Source organism: Oryx dammah, unplaced genomic scaffold (assembly GCF_014754425.2).
Source record: "Oryx dammah isolate SB20612 unplaced genomic scaffold, SCBI_Odam_1.1 HiC_scaffold_2, whole genome shotgun sequence".
NCBI classification, from domain to species: domain Eukaryota; kingdom Metazoa; phylum Chordata; class Mammalia; order Artiodactyla; family Bovidae; genus Oryx; species Oryx dammah.
This window is the reverse complement of record NW_024070186.1, coordinates 125,116,312-125,132,672: the sequence shown is the minus strand read 5'-3', so window position 1 is coordinate 125,132,672 and position 16,361 is coordinate 125,116,312.

Sequence of the window (16,361 nt, the reverse complement as noted above, 5' to 3'; positions counted from 1 at the left end):
ACATAATGGAAGATGCAGAGTCATGCAGGGGCAGCAGTCCTGACCCTTATCGATACCAGGCTTTCTTTCCGCATATCTTTCCATATACAAAAGGTCTCAGGTGATTTACATTATCTTCTGGCCAAGAGGCCTGTTAACACTTTATGGCTCTCTTCCTTAATGAATGTTAATCTCATTTCCCCTGAAGTGTTTTTCTTTAATCTGCATCACCCTCAAAGCACTAAAGTTACATCCCTATAGAACAAAGGTGCAGTGGGTTATAACAAAGAAAGTACTTAACTCAAAGATTTATGTTGCTACTTGTTTTTTTCTATATACCAACTATATTAATTAATGCACTCCCGGGTGTACAACAAACAAAGGATATGAAAACTTGACAGCAAGTATCGGCTCCACAATGACACCCTTAATCAGTTCTATTCTAATGTTTTTTCCTAGAATTTTTTTTAAGCTTTTTGTGCCTCTCGCTGTTGGGAGTCTGTAAACAATCACATGCACAGTTGCAAAAATCCGGACAGACCTATCAGGAAAGTTAGAAAGCTATCAGAGGGGTTTGAGCTGAGACACTCCTTTTACCCTCAGGAGACTTATTAACTAGAGCTCTAAGTTAATTTTCTTTAGAGAAAGGTGGTCAGGGATAGCCCCTGTTAATGTCAGAAGAGTATAGTTATAGAGTATAGCAAATAGTAAACAGACAGATTTTGGTTTTGGGGTAGATGCTCAGGCAGAGGACCCCTTGAGACCTGACTCGCCTTTGCCTGTCAAGCCTCTTCCTCATGATCTTTGTCATGGGCGGGATTCCTCGTGCTGGCTCCAGCATCCCTGCTCATCATAAAACACACTACTTGCCTGAGGGCAATCCAGTTGAATTTTAATTAGTTACCTCAACCACTTTATTCTAGGAATCAGTGAACTAAAAAGGACTGGAATGGGTTAATTTAACTCAGATGACCATTATATCTACTACTGTGGGTAGGAATCCCTTAGAAGAAATGGAGTAGCCATCATGGTCAACAAAAGAGTCTGAAATGCAGTAATTGGATGCAATCTCAAAAATGACAGGATGATCTCTGTTCGTTTCCAAGGCAAACCACTCAACATCACAGTAATCCAAGTATATGCCCCAACCAGTAATGCTGAAGAAGCTGAAGTTGAACAGTTCTATGAAGACCTACAAGACCTTTTAGAACTAACATCCAAAAAAAGATGTCCTTTACCTTATAGGGGACTGGAATGCAAAAGTAGGAAGTCAAGAAACACCTGGAGTAACAGGCAAATTTGGCTTTGGAATGCAGAATGAAGCAGGGCAAAGACTAATAGACTTTTGCCAAGAATGCACTGGTCATAGCAAACACCCTCTTCCAACAACACAAGAGAAGACTCTACACATGGACATCACCAGATGGTCAACACCAAAATCAGATTGATTATATTCTTTGCAGCCAAAGATGGAGAAGCTCTATACAGTCAACAAAAACAAGAACAGGAGCTGACTGTGGCTCAGATCATGAACACCTTCTTGCCAAATTCAGACTTAAATTGAAGGAAGTAGAGAAAACCGCTAGACCATTTAGATATGACTTAAATCAAATACCTATGATTATACAGTGGAAGTGAGAAATAGATTTAAGGGCCTAGATCTGATAGAGTGCCTGATGAACTATGGAATGAGGTTCGTGACATTGTACAGGAAACAGGGATCAAGACCATCCCCATGGAAAACAAATGTAAAAAACCAAGATGGCTGTCTGAGGAGTCCTTACAAATAGCTGTGAAAAAAAAAAAAAGAGAAACAAAAAGCAAAGGGGAAAAGGAAAGATATAAGCATCTCAATGCAGAGTTTCAAAGAATAGTAAGAAGAGATTAGAAAGCCTTCCTCAGCAAACAATGCAAAGAAATAGAGGAAAACAACAGAATGGGAAAGACTAGAGATCTCTTCAAGAAAATTAGAGACACGAAGGGAACATTTCATGCAAAGATGGGCTCGATAAAGAACAGAAATGGTATGGACCTAAGAGAAGCAGAAAATATTAAGAAGAGGTGGCAAGAATACCCAGAAGAACTATACAAAAAAGACCTTCATGACCAAGATAATAATGATGGTGTGAACACTCACCTAGAGCCATACATCCTGGAATGTGAAGTCAAGTGGGCCTTAGAAAGCATCACTACGAACAAAGCTAGTGGCGGTGATGGAATTCCAGTTGAGCTATTTCAAATACTGAAAGATGATGCTGTGAAAATGCTGCACTCAATATGCCAGCAAATTTGGAAAACTCAGCAGTGGCCACAGGACTGGAAAAGGTCAGTTTTCATTCCAATTCCAGAGAAAGTCAATGCCAAAGAATGATCAAACTACTGCACAATTGCACTCATCTCACACACTAGTAAAGTAATGCTCAAAATTCTCCAAGCCAGGCTTCAGCAATACGTGAACCATGAACTCCCAGAAGTTCAAGCTGGTTTTAGAAAAGGCAGAGGAAGCAGAGGTCAAATTGCCAACATCTCCTGGATCATGGAAAAAGCAAGAGAGTTTTAAAAAAAACATCTATTTCTGCTTTATTGACTATGCCAAAGCCTTTGACTCTGTGGATCACAATAAACTGGAAAATTCTGAAAGAGATGGGAATACCAGATCACCTGACTTGCCTCGTCAAAAACCTATATGCAGGTCAGGAAGCAACAGTTAGAACTGGCCATGGAACAACAGACTGGTTCCAAATAGGAAAAGGAGTACGTCAAGGCTGTATATTGTCACTCTGTTTTTTAACTTCTATGCAGAGTACATCATGAGAAACGCTGGGCTGGAAGAAGCACAAGCTGGAATCAAGATTGCTGGGAGAAATATCAATAACCAGAGATATGCAGATGACACCACCCTTATGGCAGAAAGTGAAGAGGAACTAAATAGCCTATTGATGAAAGCGAAAATGGAGAGTAAAAAATTGGCTTAAAGCTCAATATTCAGAAAACGAAGACCATGGCATCTGGTCCCATCACTTCATGGGAAAAAGATGGGGAAACAGTGGAAACAGTGTCAGACTTTATTTTGGGGGGCTCCAAAATCACTGCAAATGGTGACTGCAGCCATGAAATTAAAAGATGCTTACTCCTTGGAAGAAAAGTTATGACCAACCTAGATAGCATATTTAATAGCAGATACTTAACTTTGCCAACAAAGGTCCGTTTAGTAAGGCTATACTTTTTCCATTGGTCATGTATGGATGTGGAGTTGTACTGTGAAGAAAGCTGAGTGACAAAGAATTGATGCTTTTGAACTGTGGTGTTGGAGAAAACTCTTGAGAGTCCCTTGTACTGCATGGAGATTCAACCAGTCCATTCTGAAGGAAATCAGCCCTGGGATTTCTTTGGAGGGTATGATGCTGAAGTTGAAATTCCAGTACTTTGGCCACCTCATGCGAAGAATTGTCCCATTGGAAAAGACTCTGATGCTGAGAGGGATTGGGGGCAAGAAGAAAAGGGGACGACAGAGAATGAGATGGCTGGATGGCATCACTGACTCAATGGATGTGAGTCTGAGTGAACTCTGAGAGTTGGTGATGGACAGGGAGGCCTGGCGTGCTGCAATTCATGGGGTCACAAAGAGTCAGACAAGACTGAGTGACTGAACTGAACTAAACTTTATGTAAAATTTCAACATTGTGTTTTGACCCACATGTAGACATTATGATTTATTAAAAACATAGAAAGAACATTGTTCCAATTGCTAGAATACAAAGTTCATGTTTCTTAGAAATTAATTTGGGTTTTTCCTAATTATTCCCAATTATAAAGCAAAATTGGAAAAGTGATCTGATGATTTTTAGATGATTACACCTTATTGCATGTTGCAGCTAATATTTTACCATTTTATTATATTTAGAACTTTGTAAAGAATTTTGATTTTCAGTTGATTTCAATGACCCAGTGTTTTTCTAGTATAAATAGAATGTTTGAGTTTTAATAATCATATTATCCTAACGTATTGATAGATTTTCTTGTACAGATTTTACCTCAACAGTATATTATGATGTGAGAGTTGGATTATAAAGAAAGCTGAGTGCTGAAGAATTGATGCTTTTAACCTGTGGTGTTGGTGAAGACTCTTGTGAGTTCCTTGGATAGCAAGGAAATCCAACTAGTCCATCCTAAAGGAAATCAGTCCTCAATATTCATTGGAATGACTGATGTTGAAGATGAAACTCCAGTACTTTGGCTACCTGATGGGAAGAGCTGACTCATTTGAAAAGACCTTGATGCTGGAAAGATTGAAGGCAAGTGGAAAAGGGACGACAGAGGATGAGATCATCGGATGGCACCACTGGCTCACTGGACATGCTGCTGCTGCTGCTGCTGCTAAGTCGCTTCAGTCGTGTCTGACTCTGTGCTACCCCATAGACGGCAGCCCACCAGGCTCCTCCTTCCCTGGGATTCTCCAAGCAAGAATGCTGGAGTGGGTTGCCATGTCCTTCTCCAGTGCATGAAAGTGAAGTCGCTCAGTCGTGTCTGACTGGTAGCGACCCCATGGACTTTAGCCCACCAGGCTCCTCTGTCCATGGGATTTTCCAGGCAAGAGTACTGGAGTGGGGTGCCATTGCCTTCTCTGATAATGACATGAAATATGATCAATATGGAAATAAAACCGGATACATAACAATAATGTCACATCTTTAAGAATTTTGCCTAAGTTCATCGTGAATGCTTAAACAAAATAAAAAGCCAAAAGTGCATGAGAGACTGTAATATTGTCATGGTTAAGACACAGATTTAGGTATGATTCATTATTTAATTACTGTAAAAGTACAATACTTTTCCAAAATGTTATTCTAAACATGTAGCTATACATAGAGGATGATATAGAAGATGTTACCCTATATTCAAATTAGAGTAAAATATAGCAAATCAGTGGTAGAATAATTCTTAATCAGGGATGATTCTTGTCTAGATAATTCAAAACCCATAAAACTATGAGTTTTAAATAGACATTTAAATGTCAAAAAATGGCAATGCATATTCTAATTATTCAGCCCTTAAAAGCTCAAAGGCATATAAGGAATCTCAGCATGTAAGTATAATAATGCCATCATACAATGTAGTAGTGATAGATATTTCCAAGTACTTTGGCGGACATGAGGAGAAATAAGGTGGGAAAGTGGAAACTTTGCTTCATTGTTACTCTCTAATTTAAAATACTTCGAGAAAAGCTTAAAGAAATTTGTTACAATTGTCTTTATCCACACTCTGACCCTCCCCAGCCCAAATATCAGTTTGTGAAAGTGACATTGTGTTGTACGCAAGAAAAGATCTTGCTTAAGAAGTGTTTCACCCATACATTCCCTCAGGCTGAGCGACCTCTTTCTCTCTTTCCTTGAACGGCCTGAATAAATTGAGCTTTCTGGTATATGCATCCAACTGAAACAAATTAATAACTCCTTCCAGTTGCACAGGAACATTGTTTTTCCACCATTCATTACTACATTAGTCCTTAAGTCATTGTGGACGTCCCTCACATGTAAGGATTCAAAATACTGGCCAAATGTTTATACCAGAGCTTCATTTCTTTGACAAAAGCAGTACATTTTACACTAGAAAACTGTCAACTGTTTCAAACTTTAATACTATGTCATCTTCTATGTATAGCTACATGTTTAGAATAACATTTTGGAAAAGTACTGTACTTCTACAGTAATTGAATAATGAATCATACCTAAATCTGTGTCTTAACCATGACAATATTACAGTCTCTCATGCAGTTTTGGCTTTTTATTTTGTTTAAGCATTCGCGAAGAATTTAGGCAAAATTCTTAACACACACACATGCGCATATACACATAGAATTCATATAAGCTTATTCTTTAGTGATAGGATTATCTGGTTGAGAATCCTAACAAGGTCATTCTTTCATGACATAAGTACCATCTAGTTTTCCTCACTATGCTCAGTCTACTCTCAAAGATAATTTTTCAAATACTTCAATCATATTTCAGTGTCTTTTTCATTAAAAAAAAGAAATATGAAGTTACTGTTCTATCTGTCAAAGAAAATTTTGTATTCCTTCACCTTATCTACAAGTCTAATATGAGACACTTGAAAAAAATTGCTAGCAAAATCACTGAGGAAAGAAAAAAAATCTTCAATCAACATGTTATTTATAAAAGAATACAAAAACACATATCAGTATTCCAGATATGTTAAACAAAAGTCTCTGAAAAAATCATTTCTTCTTACTTTGATCAAAGACATTAGTGGTGTTATAACCAGAATCAGCCTTAGAAAAGAACCATGGAAGAGATGAACATCACCATAGGAGTTCCATAAGTTTCAATGTCATCTTTCTGGTTCCTATTTCTATGCCACTTTCCCTGTTTCTCTTTCTCGCTCTTTCCTTACAATGAAAACATATTTTTTCAACTCGACTGAAGCCTTGTGTATGGCACTGACTCTGCTTAGCAGGTATCTTGATTTCTACTCCTAGGTTATCTTTAACATGATCATAAGTGAATGTGATCATGAGTTAGTTGAACTGAATAAAACTTTTCTTGAGAGTTATAAGTATACACCCAAATTGACTTAAATGTTATGAATTTCAAAAACAGGCAAAATAAGGATATATACTATATATTATGCCTCATTCACTTCTGTTTTTCCTAATTTCTCACAAGCAGGTACAAAATAGGATCGGAGAACTCTGTCAGTGTGAAGCTAATTCAATTGAGGCAGTAAAAGCTTAATCATTTTTGCCCTTCCCCTCCCATTCATTTAAAGTGTCTTTTGGTCTGTAAAAAATCTGGGACACCATATAAATAGTTTTCCTTATAAGGAAAATTTAGAAATTTTCTCTTACAATGTGAGTTCATCAAAGACAAGTGCATTTTCACTGCTGCATGTTAACTTCTAACAGTGTAAAACTCCTGCAAACTGCATCCACATTTCTAGATATTTTGTATCAAATGCAAAGGCCACATTAAGAAAATGAATAAAAAGTAGCATTAATGCTGAGAGTGTAGTGATATTCTTGCCTATTTTACAATTGTGCATGTGCATACACACAAGCTAAAAAATAAGTGTACTTTAAGATACAAGAAGGATGTAAAGTACTCAATAAATACATAGATTCTAAAAGCCTTTATTTTATTCTTTGACTCTGCATCAATGATTTCTTTGCCTAGCATGCAGTTCTTCATTACCTAGCTTAATTAACTGATGACTGCAAAAGTTAATTAACTTTATTTTTTATCTTATCTGGTTGTGGATCATTTACTCATAAGGTAAGAATACAGCATAGTATGGAATTTTTCATTACATAATTTTTATTCTTAATGGATATAAAATGGAAAGCTGATGTCATGTATTATACCTAATGCCATGTTATTATAAATAATTGTTTTTTATTAAGAATTAGATTTAGAATATTAACTGTTTCACACAAATAACTTGAAATCACTGATTCCATTGCATATTATTAATATTTTAATACTTGCATTATTAGTTATATTTTAAATAATTTATATGATTTTAGAAATATTCAAACTGTAATTTATTATAAAAACAGAGTTTTAAATGTGATTTATATTTATTTCTGAAACAAATCTGGTAAAATGATTAACAATGTGTGAAAAATCTTGTCTCAGATAAAGTTATACAGAAAATAATTTTATCAGTAAATAATCATAGCATAAATTCAGTAATGCTAGTAGAATAATCCCTCCTGCAATACTGATATAAGAACAAAAATGTCAACTACTGACATTTTCAAGAACTTAATTTTGACAATAAATCAATATCCAATATGATCTTGGAGAAAATTTTCCCCAAATACAACAGTCTTAATAGAATTCTGAATCCAAACACAGTGGGACATCAGAAGTAGCCTTACACAAGGGCACGAGCAGGAGCTTTAGATACAGACAGCTGCTGCTGCTAAGTCACTTCAGTCGTGTCTGACTCTGTGCAACCCCATAGACAGCAGCCCACCAGGCTCCCTCGTCCCTGGGATTCTCCAGGCAAGAATATTGGAGTGGGTTGCCATTTCCTTCTCGAGTGCATGGAAGTGAAAAGTGAAAGTGAAGTCGTTCAACTATGTCTGACTCCTAGCCACCCCATTGACTGCAGACTACCAGGCTCCTTTGTCTATGGGATTTTCCAGGGAAGAGTGCTGGAGTGGGGTGGACTCAGACAGACCTAGTTAAAAGCTGGCCAAATATTTTCTATGAGTAAAAATATTTAACAACACATTTAATGTTTCAGCTTATTTTTCCCATGTGTAAAATGGTGACAATTTTGATGATGCAATAGGTACACAATGCTTAACATTGAGTGTGCATATAGCAGATTTTCTTTTAGTATCAATTTAATTTAACATAATTTTTTTTTTTCAGTGTAACATCCAGGTCATCATCAGGTCTCTATGAACCAAATAAAATAACTGGGATTCTCATTCAAGACTTTAGCTCTGCTGACAATAACAGACAGAACAACAACTTGCACAAACAATGGCATAACTTGGGAAGCACTTGCTAAGCACTCTGTTAAATATTTTTAGTTGTGTTCTGTGATACTGATAAAATCTCATAATATCTTGAGTTTACTTGAAACTATTTTCAAAAAAATATAGATACAGTCATGCAGGTGTGAAGTGCCAAGCAAATTCAAATCTACTTTTCTCTGTTGTCAAGCCTATGTCTGATGAAATAATAAATTTAATCACATTGTTTTTACTATATGTTTATGATACATTTTTAAAAACTGAAATAAAATGCATAATTAAGGTTTTAAATGAAACAAAATAATTACCTTCTTTCAAATGAAAAAGGAAGTATAAATTATGAAGTGAGAAGTAACTTTGGTTCATGGAGAGCTTGTGATAGTATTCAAGTTTCTCCTGTAAAATTACAAGCTTCATCTTGCTATCTTTAATTTAGGAAGGAATTCTGTCAAAACTGGCCAAGCTGTTCTAACAGACTTGACACCATTTTGACAAACAAAGCACAGCATGCCCAAAGGCATTAAGGAGCAAGACTTCCCAAAGATCATGTGTACTTTGGCCATCTGTGTAGTTTAAATTTTTGAGAACATTAAATCTCACAAAATTGGATATTTTGCACAGACTTTTATGTGTATACATGTTTTTGATAAAGTTGAATATTTTATGAAATTTTATGAAACTGATATATCCATAAAATCTTTTTGAAAATCAATTTTAAGATATAGAATCTTATCTTCCCCAGTTTCATTATAATACTTAATATGTGTTTCACTTGATATATATCTAAAATACTTTTGCAAAACCAGTTTCCAAATATAGGATCTTACTTTCCCACTGTTTTCCTATCACTTGATATGTGTTTCTCTGAAAAACTACTTAGAAATTCTTTTTTTTAAATTACAATTTACATTTAAGAATCTACGTTTTGAATATATTATCAATGTCAAAGTAATAGTAATGCTCAAAATATTTTATAAATAGGAATGTAAATGATGAGGAAATATTTTGACTTTTGTATCAATCATAATTTAATATTCTAAGGAAATAGAATGTTATGATAATTGAAAATAAACAGAATGATCTCTAATTTGCCTATATGGCACCCTTTTCTTCTACAAGATGTTGCAGCAAATAATATACTAAATCTAATATTAACAAACACTAATTGGGTTCTAGTCACTACTTTAAATTAATTACCCTTTCAACTGCCATAATAGGATTTTACGTACTTTACTCAATTTTTTCCCCCCCAAAAGGCCATTTTAAAATAATTTTACCAAAATTGATAGAAAGGTTAACTAATTTGCCCATGGTTATATTATTGGTACATTGTGAAATCACCTCAAACCTGACTTATTTGACTTCAAAACTCATGGCCTTATCACTATACCCTAATGATTCCATATAATTCTCTAAGTTTGTTACATCCTGAAAGTGAAATTGAAAGAAAGAAAGTGAAAGAACGTCACTCAGTCGTATTGGATCCTTTGCAACACCATGGACTGTAGCCTGCCAGGCTCTTCCATCCATGGGATTTTCCAGGCAAGAATACTAGAGTGGGTTGCCATTTCCTTCTCCAGGAGATCTTCCTGACCCAGGGATTGAACCTGGGTCTCCAGCATTGTAGGCAGATGCTTTACCATCTGAGCCACCAGGGAAGTCCCTTCTACAATATTGTAGAAGCTCCTGGCTTTTAGAAGTGAAATTACAGAGTTAAATATGAACAATCAAACTTGTAAGAAAATTTGAAAGAATTGGAAATAAGGATAACATTAATATATAGTTCAACTACATAAAAGTAAACCTCATTTGTACAGAATTTTGTCAGGAGAATAATGTTTTAAAAGTATTATTTATGAAGATTCAGGCTCTTCAGATATCCATTTAAAATATTGTTTTCTAAGGATCCTTTAACTCATCTTCAAAGAAATGACTATATTTTACAGTTATCTGTTCATTAATCTAAGCATATATTTCTCAGAAGTACTTTTTCATTAAACTCATATTCAATAATTATGAAATTCTGATATAAAATTTCAGTTATCATCAATAAACTGATGGGACTCTTTATTCAAGAATAAATAGAGCAGTGGTATCATCCCTGCCTGAAATGACCTTCCCTCCAAGTTCTGAGTCAGAATATATCAGTTACTCTTAGATAAGTAAAAATAGAAACAGGAACAAAATATATAAAAGGTGAAACCTGTATATGTCTTTCCTGGGATTTGCTTAAGATGAACTTCTGAGTGGAGAAAAGGTTGATTTAGCACATATGTCATATTCTGTCCATAATCTCTCAGCATTTGGGCTTCCTCCTAAATTAGGTTTATTTTACAGTATTTAGAAACTTGATGCTGAAACATGCTACTATCATGATATATGACATATGTTTTGCAAAGATTAACACTATAGGAATGCTAGAATGTTATAAGCACAAGCACTCTTCCATCAAATCATGTACATTACCCATTCTTTGCACAGCAGGTATATATTAGGTTTGAGAGATTCAATAAAGAACATTACAGTTTGCATGCCCTCACCCCATGTTGTGTATTGGCCTGATATGATTTCAAATCCACTTTTTTGTGCCATTGTTTTAATCCAAGAATGAAGTTGTTTTTCTCCACGGGTGAAGTAGTTTACCTTGAAGAAGCTGTGTCAGAAGGTCACATCTGTGGCTGTCAATAAACACTCAGTAGCTAAGCTACTAACAAGCACTGCTATAAAGAAGGGTTAAAATGCATGCAGGGGTAACTATGGTTGGGAATATTCAAGTTTTATATACCAAAAAGTTTGACCTGCAACATGAATGTTGGGTCTGGGCAAGAAGACTCTGTTGATCTAAATAGCTCTCCAAAGACCTTGAGCCATTAGTTCCTGCCTGTGCAAAGTCACCCTGCAAGGTAATGGTGAAAACCACACAACTGACCAGAGATCATCTTACTGGCTAACACCTGGGTTTTCTGTTTTCCTTCCCTAGCAACATGCTCTAGCAACAAGGGACATCAGCTCCTGGGTGGCTAAGCCAAAGTTCTGGGACAATCTACTAACTCATAGAAAGGTTCATCTCGATGAAATTTGTATTTTATACTTTTCAACTCCTCTTTGCCTGGAACAACAGTCTGGTCAATCTACTATTGGTTTGGAGCATGTTATTTCTTTATCACTTTATAAGAGACATTATACTGTATACTACTGGCTTGTGAAATTATTATAATTCTCACAGTTAACCTGTGTTAAATAGATAAATTGGTAAAGACCATCAGAGTCTATGTGCATAATCTGCCACTTCTGGAAACAAAACAACTCCTTACATTTTATAAAGTTTTAATTTTAAGGTCAATATGCTTTAGATAAATTCACTCTTTTTTGTATTATTAACATCTTATGAAGCAAATGAGATATAAGCTAAACTTTGAAGTAGGGACATGATATGAATATTTAGAAGACTTACAAAGTATCTTGGCTACAAGAAAAGTGGTAGAAAGAGAAAGAAGGCCATGGTATTACTGAGAGTGAAGAACAGGTTTTTAAAAAAGGCCTCAATTTATTTTCTAATATGTAAAGCATGGTTCTTCAACTTACCTAACTTGTAACATTGAGAATATTTAGTTAATTTAAGCAAGCATTCCTAGGCCACTACTTTGAAGTAAGAGGTGTTCAACAGAAGCTGGTCTTCTTTCTGACAAAGAATAGCATTCAGATTGCTAATGGAATACTCGCCAAAAGCTTCCTCTAAAAACAATATTGAAACTGTGTATGTTCTTGACATGTGATAATTAAGACAATCGGTCTGATAGCCACATGCCAAATGTATTAAAGCAGAAAGTTTCATGTTCTCAGTATAGAATATGGGATTAGGATAGAATATACAGAGAGAGATCTCTAGTAGAACTTACAAAAATAGAATTATAAAGCCATTCAGACAGGAAGAATTAACAATGCAGAATTATTAACACTGCATTTGTGTTACATATTGAAATCAATCTATACTTATCCTGGTCTCAAAATTCTAAAAGTGTTATACACATCATGTATGCTAAATTAACACAGAGAAAATTAAATATGTGAATAAAAAATTGTCTTCAAAATATAATTGTAAATATCTAATAGTAAAGTTATATTACTTTTATATATTGAAAAAGCATATGGTGACTAGAATATTTTAGTCAACATTCATAATCAAAAAGTTTAAATATTTTGTATCTCATTTTCCAATCAAGTATTATTTAAGGAGAGTTTATTATATAGGTGTTGATTCCCTGTAACTTGGTTTCATAGGTTTATGGTAAGAACAATCTTATTTTTACTTTTACCTCATTTTTAAAATTTTTATATTTCCTAAAGAGAATTCTTAAATCTATTTGTGAGATTATTTCTAACAAGGGCAATTGTTGACAGATAGTAAACCTAATCAGAAAAGAAACTCTTGTTATAGTTTCCTAAGCTATATTGAAACACTCTGGCTCACTGCTTGGCTATATAATCCTCTTTCACCTGCATATCAAGGATATACTTCTCACAGAAGTATAAGGATTAATAAAAAATGTCATTAATAGAATCTTCTATATGTTTCTGGTTGCAAAAGATTTCAATAAGATATATATATATATATATATATAATAAATTATATATCTATATATATATATATATATATATAATTTAGAAGCTTTCCAAAAGGTATATAGGTAACAGCAATCTTAGAGATAAGAAAACTAATTCAAAGGGATTAAAATTTCACCAATATGATGTCAAATATTTGCTTGAAACATGAAAAGTCAAAATGTTAAATTGGCTGTTTTATTGAGTCAGCAGTAACAAGTAGTGGACAGCAAAAGCATTCAATAAACCAGAAGTGAGGAAACAACTTATCTTGGTGAACTCTATTGAAATCATTACATTATAGAATGACAACAGATCACAGAAGCATAAAAGATTAGAAAGGCCATGACCTTCACAGATCATCAACTCATAATGTGACTTTAAAAGACCACTATGGAAATACAGCCTAATTTGGACATAAAAGGTTGTGATATTCAGTTTAGTTCAGTTCAGTCGCTCAGTCGTATCTGAGTCTTTGCAACCACATGCACTGCAGCACACCAGGCCTTCCTATCCATCACCAACTCACGAAGCTTGCTCAAACTCATGTCCAGAGTGGGTGATGCCATCCAACCATCTCATCCTCTGTCGTCCCCTTCTCTTCTTGCCTTCAATCTTTCCCAGCATCAGGATCTTTTCCAATGAGACAGTTCTTTGCATCAGGTAGTCCAAGTATTGCAGCATCAGCATCAGTCCTTCCAATGAATAATTCAAGACTGATTTTTTTCAGGATTGACTGCTTTGATCTCCTCGCAGTCCAATGGCCTCTCAAAAGTCATCTCCAACATATATAATGATTACGGAAAAACCATAGCTTTGACTAACTAGATGGACCTTGTTAGCAATGTAATGTCTTTGCTTTTTAATATGTTGTCTAGGGGGCAGGAGGAAAAGGGAACGACTGAGGCTGAGATGGCTGGATGGCATCACTGACTCGATGGACATGAGTCTGAACTCCAGGAGTTGGTGATGGACAGGGAGGCCTGGCGTGCTGTGATTCATGGGGTCGCAAAGAGTCGGACATGACTGAGTGACTGAACTGAACTGAACTGAACTGAACTGAGGTTGATCATTTCTTTTCTTCCAAGGAGCAAACATCTTTTAATTTCATGGCTGCAGTAACCATCTGCAGTGATTTAGGAGCTCAAGAAAATGAAGTCTGTCACTGTTTCCATTGTTTTCCCATCTATTTGCCATGAAGTGTTGGGACTGGATGATGCCCTCATCTTAGTTTTTCAATGTTGAGTTTTAAGTCAGATTTTTGACTATCTACTTTCACTTTCATCAAGAGCCTCTTTAGTTTTTCTTGGTTCATGTACCGTTAAAGCCTCGCTTGAAGGATTTTGAGCATTACATTGCCAGTGTGTAAGATGAATGGAATTGTGTGGTAGTTTGAACATTTTTTAGCATTGCCTTTCTTTGGGATTAGAATGAAAACTGACCTTTTCCACTCTTGTGGCCATTGCTGAGTTTTCCAAGTTTGCTGGCATATTGAGTGCAGCACTAGAAGCATCAACTTGAGGACTTGAAATAAGTCACCTGGATTTCTACCACCTCCACTAGATTTGTTCGGAGTGATGCTTCGTAAGGCCCACTTGAGTTCGCATTCCAGGATGTCTAGCTATAGATAAGTGATCACACCATCATGGTTATCAGGGTCATGATCTTTTTTGTATAGTTCTTCTGTGTATTCTTGGCACTTCTTAATATCTTCTGCTTCTCTTAGGTCCATACCATTTCTATTCTTTATTGTGCCCATCTTTGCATGAAATGTTCCCTTGGTATCCCTAATTTTCTTAGAGATCTCTAGTCTTTCCCACTCTATTATTTTCCTTTATTTCTTTGCATTGATCACTGAGGAAGGTTTTCTTATCTCTCCTTGCTATTTTTTGGAACTCTTCATTCAGATGGGTATATCTTTCCTTTTTTCCTTTGCCTTTAGCTTCTCTTCTTTTCTCAGCTATTTGTAAGGCCTTCTCAGACAACCATTTTTCACTTTTGCATTTCTTTTTCTTGGGATGGTCTTTCTCATTGCCTCCTGTACAATGTCACAAACCTCCACCCATAGTTCTTCAGGCACTCTGTCTGTCAAATCTAATCCCTGAATATATTTGTCATTTCCACTGTATAATTGTTAAGGATTTGATTTACATCATACATGAATGGTCCAGTGGTTTTCCCTACTTTCTTCAGTTTAAGTCTGAATTTGGTAATAGTATTTCATTATCTGAGCCACAGTCAGCTCCTGGTCTTGTTTTTGCTGACTGTATAGAGATTCTCCATCTTTGGCTGCAAAGAATATAATCAATCTGATTTCAGTATTGGCCATCTAGTGATGTGCATGTGTAGAGTCTTGTCTCATGTTGTTGGAAGAGGGTGTTTCCTATGACCAGTGGTTCTTGACAAAACTCTGTTAGCCTTTGCTCTGCTTCATTTTGTACTCCAAGGCAAAATTTGCCTGTCACTCCAGGTATTTCTTGACTTCCTGCTTTTGCATTCCAGTTTCCTATGTTGATAAGGGCATCTTTTTTGGGTATTAGTTCTGGAAGGTCTTGTAGGTCATCGTAGAACAATTCAACTCCAGCATCTTTGGCTTATTGGTTGGGGCATTGACTTGGATTACTCTGCTATTGAATGGTTTGTCTTGGAAATGAACAGAGATCATTCTGTCGTTTTGGATATTGCTCCCAAGTATTGCATTTTGGACTCTTTTGTTGACTACAAGGGCTACTCCGTCTCTTCTAAGGGATTCTTGCCCACAGTAGTAGATATAATGGTCATCTGAGTTAAATTCACTCTTTCCAGTCCATTTTAGTTCGCTGATTCCTAAGATGTGGTTGTTCACTCTTGCCATTTCCTGTATAACCACTTCTAATTTGCCTTGATTCGTGGACCTAACATTCCAGGTTCCTATGCTATATTGTTCTTTACAGCATCAGACTTTATGTCCCATGAACAGCCACATCCGCAACACGGTGTTGTTTTTGCTGTAGTATTTCTGTAGTATTTCTCCACTGATCTCCAGTAGCATATTGGGCAACTACCGACCTGGGGAGTTCATCTTTCAGTGTCCTATCTTTTTCCCTTTTTATACTGTTCATGGAATTCTCCAGGCAAGAATATTGAAGTGGTTTGCCATTGCCTTCTCCAATGGACTATGTTTTTTCTGAACTCTCCACCATGTGATGTTAATATCTCCTTATCTACTGAATTTAATAACATTCTTTACAGTGAAGTGATTTTTTCACTCAGCATATAGTCTTTCATGCCTATT